Source organism: Mauremys reevesii, linkage group 5, assembly GCF_016161935.1.
Source record: "Mauremys reevesii isolate NIE-2019 linkage group 5, ASM1616193v1, whole genome shotgun sequence".
Classification (NCBI taxonomy): Eukaryota; Metazoa; Chordata; order Testudines; family Geoemydidae; genus Mauremys; species Mauremys reevesii.
In genome coordinates, this window is record NC_052627.1 from 128,063,944 (window position 1) to 128,085,151 (window position 21,208).

Consider the following 21,208-nt stretch of genomic DNA (forward strand, 5'->3'; position numbering starts at 1 on the left):
CTGTCGTGCTCTTTCTTCCTTTCAATTCTCCTGCCTGCTCTTGACAAAAAGATCATCTGCCTGGGCCAACCTCACAGGTTCCTTGTAAATTTCTTCCTCCCTCAGCCAGATAAGAGTCTGGAATCACATATGCTAAGAGCTCAGGGACACAATTATATCAGTCCTATGCCCTCAATATTCCTACAGACCAAGCTAATTTGCTTTGCCCACCCCAACCTACTAAAAATGGATCCATAATGAATGGTGCTTTAGTGAAGCCCTTTGCCTGTAAATAGCAGGCTTCCTGCCTTCCCTTTTGTGGGGTCACAAAACAAGCCACTTGACAACAGAAATGGGCACCAACCAAAACCCCAAATCCAAAAACCCCTTCACTTTGCATCTCACTCTGAACTCCTTGGCTCACAGCCACAGCTGTTAGATACAGCTGTCTCCCATACACCTAATGGAGGGTTTCTTGCAGCTGTGTAAATGGCAGCCGTTTTTGTTTACACTTTTATTTGTCTAAAGGCAGGTTTATTCTGTACCATCCTTCATTTTAGTTTGGAGCTCTAGCTTTGATCAAATGCAGAAGCTCAAGGCAAAACTCAGTTAAAACCCAAACCTAATTTCTTGCTGAAATGACTGAGTTTTACATTGATTTGACATCAAGCCACAAGCTGGACCAGAAAAAAAGCAGGGCTCATGTTGACTCAGAGCCAGAGCCACAGCTGCTATAAATCAGCATAGCTCAATGGGCAGAAGAAAGTATTTTGAAGAGTTTGCAACCATGGTACAGTCTCCAGTGATTACAGGTTCACACTCACATTTGGCATAGTCTAGGAGTACTCTTGGAAATAATGCTGAAGCAAATCTCCTCAGCAACACAGGCTACCACAAGCTAATCAAACCTGTCCTCCACCCTCTAAACTGACTTCCAATACAATTTTGAATCGGGTGAAGGTCTCTCTCCTTATCTTCAAAGCATTTCATGATCTGGGGTCCAGGTATCTAAAAGATCACCTAAAACTCTGAGATGAAGATTGTGATTAGCATCTTTGCTCCTCTGGCCCAGTGGAACTCACTACTGTAAGGCTATGTCTGCACTTAACACCACTGGCGGCAGCATGCCGTGTACGTGTATGGGGTGAAAAGCAGACTTTATCCACACTATAGTGTAGAGCTCCACACATTAGTGAAAGGCTCTGGCAGAGGAGAGGCAGCAGGGAAAGGCTCAAGGAAAAGCTCTGGTACGGAGAAGGAAGTGGGGTAAGGCTCATCCTGAGTCTTTCCCTGCTGGGAGAATCTTTTCCTGAGGAGAGGAAAGTCTCTAGTGGAGGGAAAAAGGCAAGACAGTACCCTGCTAAATCAGCAGTGAAGAGCTGGGGAGTAGAGAGTCTATGTACTCATATACATACCCACTCCCTTCAGGTGTGTCTTTACTCTGTTTGTCTAAGCTGTGCTCACTAGCTACATGGGTTATGCAGGTACATATACTACACATTGCTGAAAGACGTGTGCAATGCCGATGGTGCTTAAGGATAAAGATCGTCTGAGGGAGACAGAACTTTTTTGGGGGGGCAGCCCAAGATTGTGGAATGAATTCCCCCAGGAACTAAGGGCCATCACACACCTCCACCCAAGAGGAGCACAAGATAACAATGATATGGTGCAGGTCAGCATGAAAAGCAGTGGTCTCAGCGCACCCACTATTATTGAGTATCTTCATGGACTCACGAGAGAGGAGAATTTTAATATAGATTTAAGGATAACAATATGGGACTAACAGTGAGTTCTACGTGCATAATAAAAAAAAATCAAGTCAGCTGAGTTTCAGGCTTGTGGGGGAAAAACAAAAAAATTATATAGAAGACTGTTCAATGTTCTTCCATCCCCCACCACAACTCCTAGATTCAAATGGCTTAATATTTTATTTCTAAGGGGAAACCAGACAATTACAAAAGCATATCAATAATATAATGAGTTATATTTATAAGCATCGGTTGTGCCAAGTCACTCAGGGCTCTATACAGATGATTAATATTAAATAATAATCATACACAAATGTTATAAATGTACATTATAAACTAACCAGAAAAAATCCAACTGCCAACATAACACTGAAAATACACAAACATGGGATTATTAAATGCAAATTAACGCAACATGATAAATTGTCCACACATCTTACTACTATATTAGGGTTTTTTAAGGTGCCTGCAATAGGTGAATTTTGTGTTTTCATTTATTTAACATTTTTCTGCTTATGTTTTTATATCAAAAGTCTTCAGATGGGATTTTCAAAAGTGTCAAAAAGAGTGGCGAGTATGCTCATAAAAAGCTCCTGGGAGGAGTTGCTAGCACTTTGAAGGACAGGATAAGAATTCAAAAGGACCTTGACAAATTGGAGAATTGGTATGAAATCAACAAGATGAAATTCAATAAAGACAAGTGCAAAGTACTCACTTAGGAAGGAAAATCAAATGCACAGCTACAAAATGTGGAATAACTGTCTAGGCAGTAGTACTGCTGAAAAGCATCTCAGGGTTATACTGGATCACAAACTGAATATGAGTCAACAATGTAATGCAGTTGCAAAAAAGAACAATACAATTCTGGTGTGTGTTACCCAGAGTGTTGTATGTAAGACTAGAGGAAACTGTCCCGCTCTGCTTGGCCTTGGTGGGGCCTCCATGCAACACACTTTAAGAAGAAGGTGGACAAATTGGAGCGAGTCCAGAGGAGAGCTACAACAATTATAAAAGTTTTAGCAAGTCTGACCTATGAGGAAAGGTGAAAAAAACTAGGCATGAAAATCTTTTCAGCTCATTGTCCTATCAGCCCATGACTTTACTAGCAGCTTTGAAGACTCCATGTCATAGCTCTTTTAACTTAGACTGGTACAAACTGGATTGTTTATTTGCCTTTAATTTTTGCTGATTTTTATAAACAGCTTTATGTAAATGGCTGAATTGCACTTTTATTACATTAGACAATTTAAGGTATGTCTACACCAGGGGGTTCTCAAACTGGGGGTCAGAACCCCTCAGGGGATCATGAGGTTACTACATGGGGGGTCGCGAGCTGTCAACCTCCACCCCAAACTCTGCTTTGCCTCCAGCATTTATAATGGTGTTAAATATATTAAAAAGTGTTTTTAATTTATAAGGGGGGGTCACACTTAGAGACTTGCTATGTGAAAGGGGTCACCAGTAAAAAAGTTTGAGAGCCACTGGTCTACAATGCACCCTTCTTTTGGCAGTGTGTAAAGTACCTATGGGGCAAAAGGCCTGAGCGGACAGCAACAACAGTGGTTGCCTCAGAGTGCCTCGACACAAGGACACACGAGGGTGGAAGAAGCAAAAGGTTTGAGAGAGCAAAGCGCGTGTGCACGGAGACACACTCATCTCAAGCACACACACCTCACTCAGCTCTCTCTCTCTTTCATGATTTTTAGCATAGCATGTCTATTACCCCCCCAGCCCCCCCCCCCCCCCCCCTTCCCCTCCTTTTAGTTTCCATACATCAAACATTATTATAACGCAGCAAATTATCTAAACGGTTTATCATCACTAAAAAAAAAAAATATATTATTATTTAGTACTTTTCTTCCGTCATTCTGTTTTTTTTCCTTCTCCTTCAGCCAAGCAGGCTGTATGCTGCCCCCCTGTACTGATAAACTGCCACACCACACATTCATTTTTTTCCATCTAGCCTGGGGGTTAATTATATTAAACACATGGACGCGGTTCGGTTCAGGAGCAGAGCTAATACAGAGCCTTCATTGGCACTGTCATTTTCCACCCCTCTGTCAACACTGGGCCATGCCTGGTGCCACCAACACCTACACCTAGAGCACCCCTAGCATGGGTTTAAATAGCAGCCTAGCCAGTGAGGCGTGGCTTAGATGAGTAAAGATGTGTGTGGGTACATACCCAGGTATAGACCCAAGTTGTGCCTCCCTGCCTACACTGGAATATTTAGCAGTGCAGTGTCCTGCTGCCTCCACGCTCTGAAGGCTTTCCACTCCCCAAGAAAAGGCTCCCTATAGCAGGGTGGTTACCCCACTCCTGAGATAAGAGGAGTGAGAACAGCTGAGGGAAGCTGACTGAGTAGCTGACTACAGGTGTGGCCAGGTCAATTAGGGCCCAGCTGGCCCTGGTAAGAGGGCTGTGAGGGAGGAGCTGGGGGAGACTCTCACTCCAGCCTTGGAGTGTGAAGGACCTAGCTTTCTGGCAGGGCAAGGCAAGGCAAGGCAAGGCAGGGCAGGGCAGGGCAGGGCAGGGCAGGGGGCAAGAGGAGCTGGGGAGCTCCAGCCTGGCAACTCCCCAGGCTGAGGCCTTGTTAAAGGAGGCACTGGGGCTGCAGAGGGGCAGCCTGGGGATAGGCAGAGGTAGCTGGTCCAACCCCCTTGCCAATGATGAGTGGCTATTACAGACTGCAGTCTGCCCCAGAGAAAGGGGGCTAGATGATGACTGGTAGTAGGCACTGGGGTGAGGTGGGCATAATGGGAGGGGAGACCCAGAGTGTGGAGGCACTGCTGTGGGGCAGCACCCCGAGGAAAGGGGCACTACAGTCTAGGAGGGACATGGGGCCTGTGGCAGGTGAGACACTGGCCAGCAGGGGGTGCTCTGAGGCTGAGAAGCTAATTCCCAAGGCAACCAGCAGGGGGAACTGTGTCAGGAAGTGCTTAACTTGCTACACTCCCCTAGCAGGGAAAGACTCTGGCAGTGGGGAAAAGCTCTGCTAGCTCTCCCATGCCAGAGCCTTTCCTCTCCTCTCCTCAGTGAAAGGCTCTGGCAGCATGAAGCTGCTGAAGCTTTTTCCCACCCTCTCCCCCTGCCAGGGCCTTTCACTGATACATGTAGCTACATACGGCAGCATGGATACATCATGGTTTTCACTGGGGTGTGTGGCTACACATACCGTACACTACAGTGGTGTGTAGTGCACATGTGCAGGAGACCTGTACTCTAAGGCTACAAGACCACTATAAAGCTTACTTCAGCCATGTTTCATGGATATCTTCTTCCAATGTAGGATTCTGCTATCTGCTTTATCCACGAGTTCTTAAAGATTTTCACTAAAGATAGAGGAAAAAATGCTGATTACCTTTCAGATGCCATTTAGTTGTGGAAAATAGCTGAGGCCATCACTCATTATGACAAGGTTAGACATACAATTTACTCTCTGACAAGAGGTGAGACCCAATGTGGGAACACTGATTATGAAAGGCCTTTTAAAAGAGAACACTTTTAATGACAGGCCTTCTTCTTTTCTCTTCTTGCTCCCTTTGTTTTTCCTGTGTGCACCCAGCTTCATTTTCTGAGCCTAAAATTGCATTGTAAACTCCAAGCTGCTGTTGTCCTTGTATACAGGAACAGAGGGACTGATGGATACACTTGTTCTATTTTGTTTCATCTTCAAAAACAAAAGGCCTGAATGAAGACTGTTCTCACAAAGATTAAAAAGAGAAAGAGAAAAACAAGGCACAGCAGCTTTAAAGTCTTGTTGAGAGTGCAAGAAAACTGTGTTATTACTTAGAGAAGGGAGAAAGAAAGCTATCAGAGAGAAGAGAAAACAGACGTGCTGTCTGTGTTCTGTGATAAACTTCCTTTTGAAAAGAGAATCGAAACTGCAGTGCAGAGCTCAAGGCAAAAAGATTTTGATTGGAACTTTGAACTTGTGAAGAAAATTCACCTCTCACAAGTCAAATGATGAGCTTCAAGCACCAGAGGAAGGAACTTGAACTCTTAATTTGCACACTGATCACAGGAAATATATGAGAAATATCAGCAGCTGTTGGAGTGCATTGGAGAACTAATCTCTTATTTCTGCAGACCTGGGTTCAAGTCTTTTTATATGCCACAACTAAAAAGGAATTTGGAGGCCTTTTCCTAATACCCATTTGTCCACAAAAGTTTGGCACCAGTAGAAATTTCCACACAAGAGAGGTGCAGGGCTAGAATAACATGGAATGTCACAGGCCAGAGATGAGTTGGGGGGAGAAAAAGTGGGGCATGATCATAGAATCATAGATTAGGGTTCGAAGAGACCACAGGAGGTCATCTAGTCCAACCCCCTGCTCAAAGCAGAACCAACCCCAACGAAGTCATCCCAGCCAGGGCTTTGTCAAGCTGGGCCTTAAAAACCTCTCAGGAAGGAGATTCCACCACCTCCCTAAGTAACACATTCCAGTGCTTCACCACCCTCCTAGTGAAATAGTGTTTCCTAATATCCAACCTAGACCTCTCACACTGCAACTTGAGACCATTGCTCCTTCTTCAGTCATATGCCACCACTGAGGACAGCCGAGCTCCATCCTCTTTGGAACCCCCTTTCAAGTAGTTGAAGGCTGCTATCAAATCCCCCCTCACTCTTCTCTTCTGCAGACTAAACAAGCCCAGTTCCCTCAGTCTCTCCTCATACGTCATGTGCCCCAGCCCCCTGATCATTTTGTTGCCCTCCGCTGGACTCTCTCCAATTTGTCCACATCCTTTCTGTAGCGGGGGCCCAAAACTGGATCCTGTTGCTCTTCCCTTAGGATTTTGGTTTTACTGCAAGGAATGAATAAGGCAGCATATGGTTGTGCTGCTTCACAAGCAAACTAGGGCCCATTTGTGACTCAGTTGCAATTCCGTGTTTGATTTTCTACTCCCATACTCCACTGTAGTGTGGTCAGTCCTACACCTCAAGCAAATCCCTCCCCTTTATCTGTCCACTCAGCTGTGCAGGCTATTGTTTTAGGAGTAGGAGCCCAGGCTTCACCTACTGCCCACCCATACAGCCACCCAACAAAGTCTTCTCTCTGACAACACTGCAACCTGCATTCTGAGTAGCCCACAGAGGAAGAAGAGGGTGCCTTATGTCCCTTATGCTACCTGTGCTAGTGCATGATGGACAGCACAACTGTTCCCTAAATTAGAAGTCTCACCGACACCTATGAATCAACTTGTGAAAAGCGCTAGAGTTGGGACATTTCCTGATTGAACTGAATAAAAATTTATGGGCTTTTGGAACTATATTATGGAATTCAATAGAGAGTTAGATTCCTGGTTTTGGATTCTATAGCATAGTTACAAAGTAATTTTATAAATTAACTGATTTTCTATTCAATTCTATTATGGGTTGTTAAAGCGATTTTTATGGAACCCTCTTACATTTCAACAGAATCTTATTGTTTTTCATTCCTACTAACTCTTGCAGGAGGGTCTACAGCCCTATCTTTATTATATCTTCCAGTATTGAAGAACTATTGCCCCCCCAACCGCCCCACCACAACAATAGGAACAAGTCAAGTTTCATAAATGTAAAAAAAATCTGTAAAGGGTTAAAAACAATAACTCTTCATGAGCTTTCTCTCCCACCATGCCACTTGTAACCAATTTCTGATCCATCAGGTAGCAGTGAATATCCAATAATTTATATTTGTTATTGAAAGATTGACACTGATATCTGAAAGAGTGCAAAATGGGCACTGCATAGCAGATGAGCTTTATGGCCTTTGTTATTCAGGAGCTCAGACTGGATGATCACGATAGTCCCTTCTGGTCCTGGAATCTATGAATTAGTAACCTCTTTGCTCTCAGAAGGGGATGTCCACTTTTCAAAAGGTAGAGTAACTGAATTTGGAAGAGAGGTAGATAAGGAGCAGCAAGAAGAAGAGTTATCAAGGGAAGTTCATAGACATTTAATGTCAGAAGACACCATCGTGGTCATCTTGTCTGACCTCCTGCAGAACACAGAGCACAGAACCTCACCCAAGAATTTCTGCATCAAGCCCATAACTTCTGTTTAAGCTATAACATATCTTTTAGAAAGATATCCAGGCTTGATTTAAAGACTTTAAATTCTGATCCATAGGGACATGTCTAAGAATTGTGCCACTTCCAACCACACAGTTAATCTCTTACACAATTAAAGCTGGTCACTTTTTAATTTTGCAAAAAATCAAAATAATTTTAGCACCTCTTACTTATTTATCATGAAATTTCTTTATTTTTTTTAATGTTTAAAACAAATATTTTTAAATCTTTTTCAGCTTAGTGACATGATGTGATTTTTAAAAAAAAATCAACATTTTAATACATTGTTTTCAGACACATTTTGAAAACAAGAAACACAAATAAATTCTATTAAAACTGATGTAGAAGGGGGCATTTCTCAACCAAAACAGTGCTAAACAAAACTTTTCCCCGATTTCAGCCATGAGAAATTCATTGTCAATAGGAAAACAATTAGATAAATCTCTGAAACAAGTAAGAAATAAACAGCATATGTACAGGTAAAATGTGAGGTTTAAGGGTAAGTTAATGGTATGTCTATTCATAAGGATGGTTGTGGTTGTTTTTTAAGTCATCCCAGCCAAAATGGCAGGAGTGAGTTCTTAGAAGGATCAGAATGAACAGTGTGAGTGGCTTGGCAAACAGGTTGGTTTATGCACAGAGGCAGCGTGGTAAAAAGCAATGATGTGGGAAAAAGGAAACAAAGGAGACACTGATCACAGATCAGAGAGATCTGAATGATGCCTTGGAACCAATGCAGTGGAAAACCGGAGAAGGGATCTATCACCATTCTAGCAAGAGTTCAACCCAAAATAACAGTATTTACCTAATCTTGTAATTTCCTGTGACTTGCACCAAAGTTTCACAAGACCACAGCTGTTCTGATGAGACTTTGACTATATCTAGATCACGTTAAAAAATAGGCCACTTCTGGTTTTAAGATCCAACCGTTAGCCCAGGGATAGGCAACCTGTCGCACACGTGCCAAAGGGTGCATGTGAGCTGATTTTCGGTGGCACACTCACTGCCCAGGTCCTGGCTACCTGTCCAGGGGGCTCTGCATTTTAATTTAATTTTAAATGAAGCTTCTTAAACATTTAAAAGACCTTGTTTACTTTATATACAACAATAGTTTAGTTATATACTGTAGACTTATAGAAAGAGACCTTCTAAAAACATTAAAATGTATTACTGGCACACGAAAACTTAAATTAGAGGAATAAATGAAGACTCGGCACACCACTTCTGAAAGGTTGCCAACCTCTGCTTTAGCCAAAGCTGGAGGGGGTGGGGTCAGTTGTTCAAATCTTTCCTTGCTTCTTCCAAAATCTAGAAAAGTTTGGACTAAGGACTTCATTCATTCCTAAACAGTAGAAAACTGTGACTTAGTGATCTCCCATCTACTGATGCCAGCAGAGCCTACTTAGCTGGTGAGATCATAGCAAAAGGTGGTATGTCTGTGCATATTTATAACTATTCTCCGGGGGAAAAAAAATTCACTATTGCCGTTTAGTAATTGTTCTGTTGCTTCAGAACTCTAAAGAGAGAGAATTAGTTGGACTGCTGAATTACTGACAATGCACACATCACTGAGCGAAAACCTCTCTGACTTTTTACTTTGAAGAGCTTAGAGAGAATAATTATCTAATTTACAGCCACTGCAGAAAATGACTGTAATAAATGAAGGTCCTGATTTAGAACGGAATGCATCATGTGTCTAGTCTAAAATGCGTTTAATTCGGGGGGGGGAGGAATGGGGATGCAATTTACAAAGAAAAAAATCAACATGCAGTAGAGATGCTATGAATAAAGCCGTGAGATGTGCTATGTGTTTTAAAATATCTGTACAATGAATATACAGAGAGAGACTACAGAAGCAAATCCATAGAGGGACCAATTTTACTGCTTGGGTTCATTTCTAACAGTTAATGGAGTCTAAAAAAATCTTTCAGGCTCACCTAATGTTAACAGTCCACTCATTTACATCTGAATTCTATCAGAGGACTTAACATTCATCTAATCTATTTATTAATAAAGATCAGTATATTGTAATAATATGAAGTAGAAATCACAGAAATAATAATTTAAAAAAACAGAGAGGACCAACTCAACCAATAATTGTCTCCCTGTGCTCACAACAAATGGATTGTATGGAATATGCCTGATTCCTGAAGCAGGAAAATCCCTTTCCATACCCAGATTTTGTAATCTGCATGATTACAGTACAGTATAGGTGAGCTGTGTATGTTTAACTACTGTATGGTAAAGTCTCTAATTTAAACCTTGATAGAACGTTGGTATCCAAGTAAGTGTCCAATTTATCTTGAATTATGGAAATATGCATAAATATCATATGTTAATAAATCTGAGGGCCTGATTCTGCTGTCACAGAGCAGATAATCTGTGCCTGACTCTTACATGATCTAGAATAGAATAATCATTAAGAACCAATCGTATAATATCTGTGACTTTAAATACAAGGATGGACCGTTTTCCAGAGAGTACCTCCAGCCACCCCATATAACACGCTAAAGCATGTATGGATGGTGGGGAATGTTTCAGTAGCAAAGAGTGAGCCTGAATACAGGTTAAGTTGAAGAAGTGGAACTTTATTAAACACTGTGCACTGCTCTTACCATGTGGCACAGTTGCTTCCAGCCTAACTCCCCACATTCCGGTTTTCATGGTGTTCAGTCAATAACAGCCCCTCCAGAGAACCTGATCCCTCTGACTTCAGTTCCACTGATCACGATGCACCTATTTTATTTTACATCTATTTTACTAACATTTTAATATACACACTAGAAACAAATAATTGTTACCCAGAACCCACTCCTTGTCCCTTCAGCCAGAGTTTGCTAGCACATAGCTATCTTGGAGTCTTGTCTTTACCACAGACTTGTTACAGAGTCTTTGAGATTGTTTGGTCTCCTCAACAGGTGACCACACCAGGAGTGACTGATCTCTGTCTACCTGTCTCTAAATTTAGCAAACTATCTCTTTGTAGATTCTCCTCCCTCTCTGTGGGGTTGGCCTCCAGATGGTTCTCAGTCTCTTCATTCTGTGGTGATCTCTGTATCTCTGTAGGTTTTCTCTGGGTGTTGCATCAGCTGACTCATAAGTATCTCCTGTTCCTTCAGATCACATGTCCCTCTTGTACAGTCATTTTGTATGGTGCGGGTTCCAGTACACATCCCATGACTCCTTTAATCCACTTCTTCTGGTGTCTCTCTGATGGCTGGATCCTTACAGGAGTACCTGTCCCCAAGGCCAGTAGGTCCTTGACTGACCCCTTGCATTCTAATGGCTGCTTTCTCTAATTGTTGGCCATCCCTTCTCACGGTGTCTCCCTCCTTCTGGTTGCAACAGGTCTCCCCTCAGTAGAAGGGTTTTGGTCTTTCATCCCATCAATGCCTGTACTGGACTGTTTTGACATCTGTGTGATGGTGTATCCCTATGTGCCAAAAATGCTAACAAGCTGTCTGAACCAGAAGCAACACCCTTGTGTAACAGTCTGTTAGCTGATTGCACCTTGCCATTACCATTACCCTGTGGGGAGGAAGTGTGGTGGCCAAACTCCCATTGGTATGCAAATTCCTTGAATTCTTCTAAGGCAAATTGGGGTCCATTGGTGAATGCAGTGTCCAGAATGCCATATATTGCAAAATGGACCCTCAGTTTGCCAATCACTGACTTGCTTCTTGCATTGGGCAGGGCATCAACCTCCCAGAAATTTGAATAATAGTGCACTGTAATCAAGAACTGCTTTTCATGGAAAGTCTACTTGCTCCTTTTCCCATGCTTGGATGGATAGCTCATATGGTAACAGCATCTCTTTGTGCTGGCAGTTAGCTTATGACCAGCAGGTGTGTGTCAAGAAAAAGAGTTGTGTATTCATTCATTGTCAGTAAACTCTCGGGAGGCCATCTAAGGCAGCTGTCCATGCCAAGGCGTGAGGCATGTACTTTTTTCATGACATCCTTATATAATGAGATGGGAACAACTGCTCTCTGTCCCCCATTCCTGCACACTCAGCTCATCTTTAATTTGAAAATATGGCTCTGCTCCTACCAGTGCTTGTCTTTTGTCTTCTGGCCACCCTGACGGTGTTGCTCTGTTTACTGCATATAGTTGGGTATCCTTTTTTGCAATCTCTTTGATTTTCAACATTGAAGCATATTAATGGATTCAATGTCCTGATCCTCTACCCTCAACTCACTGATATTTGCTCTGCCCGGGTGTCAACTAATGCCAATAATCATCCTGGACAATATCTGATCTCTACCTGGTAGCACAATGGAAGCACATCACCACAAACTGCAATCTCTTTGGCGCACTAAGAAGGGGTTTTGCCATGATTGTCTCTAGGAGTTTGTAGTCTGATTGCATTATTAGTGGGTAGCCATATATGTACTGAAGGAATCACTCCACTCCAAATACCACAGCCAGACGCGCCCGTTCTATTTGGGCGAACCCAACCCAGTCTCTAACAAGACTTTGCTGGCATAAGTGACTGGCTGTTCCTGGAAAAGGGCAATACCCAATCTTTTCTCCAGTGCATCACATTGTAGTGTCAGTGGCTCTCCTGGCTGGTAGAATTTCAGGACAGGGCCCTTCATTTTCATTTGCTTCAACACGTCAAACATTTCCTGTTGAGGACCTGGCCAGGCCCACTCAACATCCTGCCTGTAAGCTGATGTCTGGGTTCCGCTGCTGCAGTCAGGTGCGATCAGAATTTGGACGGGAAATTTATCGTTCCTGTAAAGAGCTGTGCCCCTTCCACAGCCACTGGAGGACGTATGTCTCTCACTGCCTTGATCCTTCTGTGGTCTGCTCAGTTCCTCTGCTGTTAGTAAATGCCTAACTTATGTCACCTCATGCTGTTTGAGTTACATTTTTTTCTGTATTGAATTTTATGTTCTGGTCCCTGCATCACTGCAGTTTTCTGTCTTGGTCTCATTCAGTTTCTGTATCATTGAACCTTTCACCTACAGTACGGATACTATCTACAATTTATTTTCACCCCAAGCAGTCCTTGCAGAGATTGGGTGCACATTCACTGGAGCCCTTCTAGTGTTGGGCTTATGCCTATCAGTATGCACAGTCATCTGTAGCAACCAAATGGGGTTCCAAAAGTTGTCAACATGCCAGACTCTTTATGGCTTATGCCAAAAGCTGTTCTTCACATTACAGACCATAAAGATTCTGGCTTTGGAAAGTTCTGGCAAGTTGTTATCAATTGAGACCAGTGCATAATGGCTTCTTTTCATTGCTGGTTCAGTGACTTTGGGTCTATACAGATACATAATTTGACTCATGGTTTCTTTACCATCACCAGGCTGCTTACCCAGGCTGTGCTGGGCTATGATACCCCTACTCTGCAGACTTTCAAGCTGCTCATATACTGGATTATATTAGTGCCACTGGAACTTTTCTTCATGGTAAATACACATTTTCCAGCTCTATTTTGCAGCTTTTCTTTGAGGAACCTGTTGCCTTTGAAAACCTCTCCATTTGCTTTTAAAATTTATGCCATATGACTCCCCTTTTTGTTTCCTGCATTGCAGCTATAAAATTCTGATGCTGCACCCTGATCAGATCCACGGCTTGTATGGCTGTATTCCCTCAGAGAGGTCTGCAGTGCCTACCATCCATCACCACAAACAGTAGGTAAGGACCGGAGGGCCTAGGGCTAGCCAACCCTGATTACTGAAAGATGCAAACCTGAGAAGAATCAGAGGATTTCCCTGTAAAGAGCAGCTGGAAGTAGCAGTGAAAGGGGATGCTCAGGGAGAGCAGAGATTGTTAGGAGTGAGAGACTCAAGCAGAGTCCAGGGACTTGGGCCTAAGACTCCAAGTAGGAAGGACTGGAAGAAGCCTGCTAAGGCAAGAGAGACCCTGAGCAAGCAGGGGGACAGACAAAAGGGATTTCAAAACTTTCCAGGCAGCAAGGACTGGGAGAGACCCTGACCAAGCAGGAGGAAGGGTGCAGAGTTCTTCAGGCAGAGAGGACAGAAAGTAAGAAGAGAGAGATTTGTTTGTTGGACTTTAATTTGGGACAAGTTTTATTTTGACTTTATTTTCTTTGAATAAACCCAAACCCATGATGGGTGTTTTGACCCCAGAAAAAGTGTGTACAGTAAGTGTAAGGGGCCCTGAACAGGGGGAAACTGAGGCAGGGTCAGAGGGACCTCCGGCCATGAGGGAGCACTCAGGAGGTGGCCAACCCTGTTCCACTGAGGAATTCAGTTGCAGGAGGCTCCACAATCCATATGACATAGCCCAGGGCATTTCCCTGTTAACATTGTTGCATGCATGGAGGCTGGTATTGTCTCTTGTTGCTTTCATGAAGCTGATATTCTCTTGGACTCAAGGGGAGCCATGATGTCATCACTGCTCTCTGATGCCATCCTTCCCTTGTACAAGTCTCACTGAATCTTTCTGAGAACTTCCTCTGCTCTTGTGCTCACTGATAAAATGGTTCAACTTGCCACATATGTTGCAATGCTGTCCTAGAGCAGGGTGCATCAACTTCACATGCTCTGCTGTCTTCCATGGCGAATTCATCTCACTACAGGTATAGAAACCCGGCCACCTGCTCTCCTTTGCTATTGTCTCATTGCATGTATTTCTGGGGCTCTTGTTCCTCCTAGGGCTTTCAGCCTTTCTCTTGAGGCTTCCATTGCATGCCCCAGGTCTAAGCATCTGTCTAATGTGAGATCACCTTCCCGGAGTAGCTGCTCCTGCAGGTGGTGATCCCAAGTGCCACAGACTATCCTTTCTGACATTAGGAAGTCTATCAAGTCCTTAAAATTGTATGTAGCAGCCAGTGTGGGTAAGGCAGTAACATATCTCCTCCCCTTCCGATTGGTCTCTAGTGAAAAAACCTGGTTTGTGCCACACTTTCGTTCTGCTTTGGGAAGCAATAGGTCCCCAGGGCTCTGAGGACCGCTGGGAGGCTTGAGACATTGCTGAGCTTCATAGTGGGGAAGACTTCTCTGTCCTGTCCTCCAGTAATGTAAAGTAACATTTTTATTTTCCCGCTGCTGTTCCCTTCCTGAACGGCCAGGTCTGTGGACATCTCAAATTCCTCCTTCCGTTGGGTCCATCACTGGGCTGGGTTTGTGTCTGCAAAATCCAGGGCTCTGGGCAGCTATAGAGTTCCATGGCTCACACTGCCAGTGGCTGCACTTCAGAGCACTCACCACTCAAATGACACCACCATCTTTCCTTAGCAAAGAGTGAATGCAGGTTAAACTGAACAAGTGAAACTTTATGAAACTCTATGCACTGCTCTGTCCATGTGGCGGTGTTGTTTCCTGCCCAACTCTCTGCATTCCCAGTTCCACAGGTTTCCCCTCAATAACAGTCCCTCCAGGGAACATTGACCCTCTGGTTTCATTTCCACTGATCATGACACAGGAAGGAGGCTTACCTGGAGTAATCAGATGCAAAGATAGGACAGAAATTGACACAGTTTAGTCACAGCACTGAATAGAATCCTCAATCAGTTTGAGGACAGCTCATGGGAACACCATTTGGGTCCAATAAAGGAGACGTATTAAAGAACCTTGAAAGTTAACAGTCCAGGATGAACCCTCCCATCGCTTGTATCCCGATAACACCTAAACTTAAACTAGTGTAGTCATTTGCACCGTTGGCCCATAGAGCGGGTTCAAATTTTGAAGACAACCTTTTCTTATGATGTTGAAATCTTGTTGTGGAAGTTTTCATTGACTAGGCAGACATTTGGACTAAAATACAAATTAATTTCTCAACCAACTCTACCCTGTGGGACTAAAGCACCACCACAGGCAACAGAGGCTCCTTACTGAAGGCAGAATAAGCTTTGTCATTCCTCTTTTGAGGAGACATTATCTGACTTTTTTTTGCTTTCATCCATTGTCTGACCTAGTTGATCCTTTTTTTTCTACCCACTTGGAGTGCACACCAGCCTCCATTAACCCAGAGATGTAACAGTAAAGACAACCCTACAGATCCATTGGCAGATCCATTGTTCATCAACTGTGCCCTTACTTATCCATCGTTTGCATGGCTGCAAACTATAGAGACCCCATAAGCTTTGCTTGTCACCAGGAGGCCTTGGGGAAATTACCCTTTGTCATGTATATTTTGGAGTTATATTATTCCTTAAGTATGTGTCCCATGGACTGACATAGGTATTCAGTGTCAAAGCTATAGTTTCCTCCTCCTCCATCAGGATGGATTCATTTTCTTCTTTTTACCCTGGGCACATCTGAACTTCTTCTTATCGACTCAGCCCCAAACCGTAGGCTAAATAAGACGAAGAGTATGGTCTCACTGAGGTCATACAGTTAGGTTGCTCCTACTCACCAGAAAACCAGTCAGTAGTCAGAAGCAAAAATAAAAGAAAACCATGAGCCAGGTCCTCAGCTGGTATAAATCAATGTAACTTCACTGAAGACAAAAGAGCTATGGAGACTTAGACCCACTGAGTATTTGGCTCTGATAAACTGCATCAGCACTGATTGGGTCAGAAAAAGTAACCTCCATGTATCTCCCACCGTGAATGTACTGATTTACTAAGAAAAGAACTGGAGTAGCAAAATGCCCTCCCAAGCTCCTATCAGCTACAAAAGGTGAGATGTTGAGTACAGAAATTTGATCCTTCTTATGTATACAGTAATATTCCCTTTGCTCTGCTACTCCTGGAGATGAAAAGGCAAGGCTGGATTGTACCTGCTTTATATAAACCAATCACAGAGCAAGAAAGATATGCAGGAAACCTGAAAACAGGGTAGTAAATCAGCTTCAAATGGTCAGACTCTGTATATCGGCCATGATCCTGAATCAGGAATAAGAGAATGTAACTAATAAGAGGGTGGTCTCGGACTATGGAACATTGAATGGCAGGTGTAGGATTGTTGCAGGTCACCAAACAACCCAGTACAGGAGCACATATTTTTGGAGAGTAAAGAACACAGAGGCAAACTAGCTACCTACTGTCAGTGGAAAACTATTTACAATATATGTATGTCTGAGAGGTCTGTTTTCACTTGGTAATCTTATCTACCCTGGTAACTTTATTACAGCGACTCTGTGATCTAATGATAATGTTTACCAACAATAGAGTTTGTCTATCTATATGGCATACTTATCACTTTAAGTTTTCGAAATTCAGCAAAACATTAAAGGCTAGATTGGAGCAGGTATGCCCTAACCATGCCTAAGGGGTGGTATGCAGCCACAACAGAAAGATTGTGCCTCAGCCAGGCATAATGTCTCTCAGTGTGGATCTTTGCCCAGGAGGGGTGTGCAATCTGCTCCATTTGTAGCCGCCTTTTTGATAATTGCAACATTTCGTACCCTCTGGTCCTCTGATTTTAATGAGAAGTGTTGCCTGCTTTTGCAAGCAGCCACTTCATTTTTTTAGATCCTTTGGAACTCCCAGATGTACACCATCTGGTCCTGGTGACTTGTTGTTTAACTTATCAATTTGTTCTACTGCTACCTCCTTTGACACTCAGTTCCTGACTGCATCTCATTTCTAAAAAAGAGTGGCTCTGATGTAAGTATCACCCTTACACACTCCGGGGTTTGCTGATACAAAGAAATAATTTCTCTTCTTTGCTATTTCCTTATTGTCCTCAATATATTCCTTTACAACCTGTATATTCAGCAGGCCCACTAGCTCTCTCACATACTTGCTGCTTCTGACGGATTCATGAATGTCAGGGTCAGAAAGGACCAATGCCAATCTAGTTTGTTCTCTTGCATAACACAGACCAGAGACTTTCACAAGTGATTCCTAAATCTACTCCCACAACTAGAGCACATTTATTAAAAAGGCATCCTGACTTCAGTTGAAGACGGTAAGTCATAAAATTTAGCACATCCCTTAGTAATTTGTTGCAATAGTTAATTACCCTCTGTGTTAACATTAGCACCTTAGTTCTAGTTTGAACTTGGCCATTGGATCTTCTTATGCCTCTGTCTGCTAGACTGAAGACTAATATACTTACATTTTTTGTTTTGTTTCTGTATATCTTTGGCTAAAATGTCAGTTAACAAAAATCTTTGGCTAATATTGAGGGCCAATGCAGAATAAGGAGGGAAGTGGGTAGGAGAGTGGGAAACTGATGGAGTCAAAGTAATAATTCTGTGCCATTTCTGTCCTTACTATAAGAGTTAGTTCTTTCTGTCCATATCCCAGGTGACTGCTAGTGAGTGAGACATACTTGCACACATTGATTGAGCCGGGGTTATGGCTTGCTGGTCTTGTTTTATTAAATCTGCAGTGAAGGGCAGACATTGGGTATTGAATGTCGAGTTCCTAGGCATATTGGTGGGAAACGGTGGTTCCCTTTGAGAATAGGATTAACGTGCTGAAAATATATTACAGGGAGCAATGTTTTGTGAGGGATTGCTGTCAGCCCTGTTTGCTCCCTGGACAGAAGCAACACACTAGGTTGAATCCAGATGGAAGTAGGGGCAAGAAAACATCTGCCACCTTCGGGATGCAGCAGGTCAGCTTATCTAGGATGAGAGGCCACTCTGCTGTGCAAGGCCAAATTGAGAAATAACCTCCCACTGAACAATGGAGGGATGTACAGGTGAGGAAGAAGAACAGAGCTCCTATGAATATAGTACAAAACCTGATTCTGAAGAGCCACTCCCTCTATCTAGATAGCCTAAGGAAATAGGGCTGGAATAACTCCACAGCAAGGAACAATTAAAACATTGCATTTGCCTGAGGAATGGGCAGTGATGGTGTTAGGCACCTGCAGCCCATGCAATCTTGGGGGGCCTTGAGTCAGCAAAGCGGTCCCTTAGCATGGTGGCTAAGTCACTTGTCCTTGGTGACAAAATGAATTGCAAACCCCACCCAGTGTGATGATGGAGGGGCGCAAACTCTGCCCAGCATGATCGGGGGCAACACAGGAAGTGGACCCAGAACTGAGCTTTGCAGGGTACCACCATGGGACAAACACTACCACTGCGAATGGGGGTTAATCTTCTCCCTGGTGAATGGTCTGTTACTTCGGGTTTGGAATCCCCTAATTGGTGATATGTGAATGGGGAGGTCACTGTTCTCCCCAGTCTTTGGGGGAAGGGATAGGTCTCTTTCCTTTCTCTGTGAGCCTGGATCAAAGCACACTGAAGTCAATGGGAGCTTTTCCACTGACTTCAATGGGCTTTGGATCAGGTCTCATATGAACTGCACATCAGAGCTGTTAGCCTTTGTGCCTATACAAAACCCCTTAGTCCCACTACCTACAGACACTGAGTAGGGGGTAGGATATAGTCAGGACTGTAGTTGAATGCCACAACCCAGCCCTGAATCGTCCATCACCGCCCACCAAAATACATTGGGCATAACAGCTAGGGATATATTTTCTCCTACTCTAGGTTGAGCTGGTAGAGAAAATGTGAGGGGAAGACTGAGCTTGGTTGGGGAACTGGAGGAGACTGGGAACTGCAGGAGACTGGGACTAGCAATGGTTTGGCAAGGAGATTAGAACTTGGAATTTGGGGACTCTGGAGGGGTGAGTCTGGGATTGCTGAACAGGGACATTGAGACTGAAATGAGAAGCATGAGATGTGGAGCCTGGGACTAGCTCGGTGAAGAGAATAGGACTGGGATGAGGAGTCAGCGGTGAATAAGAGACCAGACTGGGACAAGGACAGGATGGACCTGATGGGACAGAAGGGGTCAAGCTTTGAGGAACAGGCAGAAGATTCTGTGCCCACTAGACACAGTCTCCTTCAGAGCCTGGAATGGAACCCAAGGTCGGGGCAGCCCAGAGGGAGGGCAAGTGGGGCAATTTTCCCTGGGCCCCCATGAGAGGTTTTTGAGGCCCCTGGAGCGGGGTCCTTCACTCGCTCTGGGGGCCCCGGAAAACTCTCGCAGGGCCTGGGCCCCCAGAGCTTCTGCCGCTCTGGAACTTCAGCGGCAATTCGGCGGCGGGGGTCCCTCTGCTCCGGGACCCGCCTCCGAAGTGCCCTGAAGACCCATGGTGGGGGGTCCTTCCGCCCCGGGACCCGCCGCCTAAGTGCCGGGTCTTCAGCAGCAATTCGGCGGCGGGGGCGCCCTGCCACCAAAGACCCCAGACCCCCTGAATCCTCTGGGCGGCCCTGCCCAAGGTTCCTAAGTCTCACCATTCCTCTGCAGCCAGCAAATATCTGTGAAACCTTCTTTTCCCCTCCAGTGCTGGTCCTCACTGAGGATGGCAACCTACTACTTCTCTCCGTTACTCTAAATAGCAGAAGTCTAGGAGATGGATCTAAAGGTTCCAAGACTGCTGATGACCCATCTGGGTGGCAATGTGATGTCACATGACGGAATTTTTGTTTTTCAGTTTAGATTTTTTTTTAAAAGCTAGAAACTTGCATTTACCTCTCCCACCCACCACCCCAGTCAGTAGAACATTATTAAGGTTGAAAAGTTAAGCACTAAAAAGTTAAGCAACAACTAGGATTAAGGTTGACTGTGCAAAATTAAGGCCAAATGAAAGTTGCACAGTCACATGCTAATTTATGAGTGCTTGACTTTTGCAACCTGAATAATGTTATTTTGTGTGTTTGTGCCCAATTCCCATTGATAATAAATAAGAGTCACCCTTCTGAATTATGGAGATAATAGGCCTGTTCACTAGTGGTTATATGTTGTAACTGTTTGTTTTGCTTTTGATTAAGTCATTTTTCTTCACAGCTATTGCAATAGCAAATTGTTCTGTCATTAGGTTCTCCTTAGTAATCTACTATGATTTTATTAAAAGGGAAAAGTAACTATGCCCCAGGAGTCTAAAGAATTTTTTTTCATGCAGTTAACTCATTTCTGCTTTATTTGAAAATTGCTCTTTCATTATTAACACCCCCTCCCCCACCTAAAATCATTTGTGTAATGTCTATTGCCATCTCCATATTCCTGGCTATAGAATGGGCCTGCTGGCTTGTCAGATTTAATAAGCAAAAAGCAGCAAAGTCATTGAAATCTGTCAAAAATGTGTGTGTTAATGTTCGATTTAGCCCGGGAAAGGAAGGAATGGAGTGTGAAGAATATGGCTGAATAGACTAATTCAATTTTAATGGAACTTCAGTTCTGTTTACTGGCTTTGTGTTTGTCAAAGGGTTTATTTCTTCCGTTGTTTCAAAGATTTTCAAAGTCTTTAACAAAACACTGGTCATCTGCCATGCTACCCATAGCAAGTTGACCCACTCACCAAGGAAATAAAACCCAGTCATACACGGGGTTAGGAATTCATTAGTGAGGACAAATGTGAGGTGGAATGGCAAATTCATCAGGATCTAGGACAAACACAGAACAAAAAAACAGCCCTCACCCAATGCCTTACAATCTAAGGAGAAGACAAGACACAACAGATGGATACAGACAGAAGGAAGGGAGTACAAAGGAAAATGAGACATGATAGGCAGTGGTCTAAGCACATGAGCAGTAGCAGCTA

The 21,208-nt window shown here is 43.7% G+C and overlaps 1 long non-coding RNA gene across 1 annotated transcript in view; it reads right to left on the minus strand.

Annotated features, from left to right (window-relative positions):
* LOC120406709 overlaps positions 1 to 20,022 on the minus strand; it is a 90,090-nt gene extending 70,068 nt beyond the window's left edge. Inside the window, exons 1-2 of the long non-coding RNA XR_005599511.1 lie at positions 19,902 to 20,022; positions 4,980 to 5,059 (exon numbers count right to left, since the gene is read on the minus strand). This is a non-coding gene — a long non-coding RNA (uncharacterized LOC120406709). The remainder of the gene's footprint in view (positions 1 to 4,979; positions 5,060 to 19,901) is intronic.
* Between the last annotated feature and the right edge of the window lie 1,186 nt (positions 20,023 to 21,208).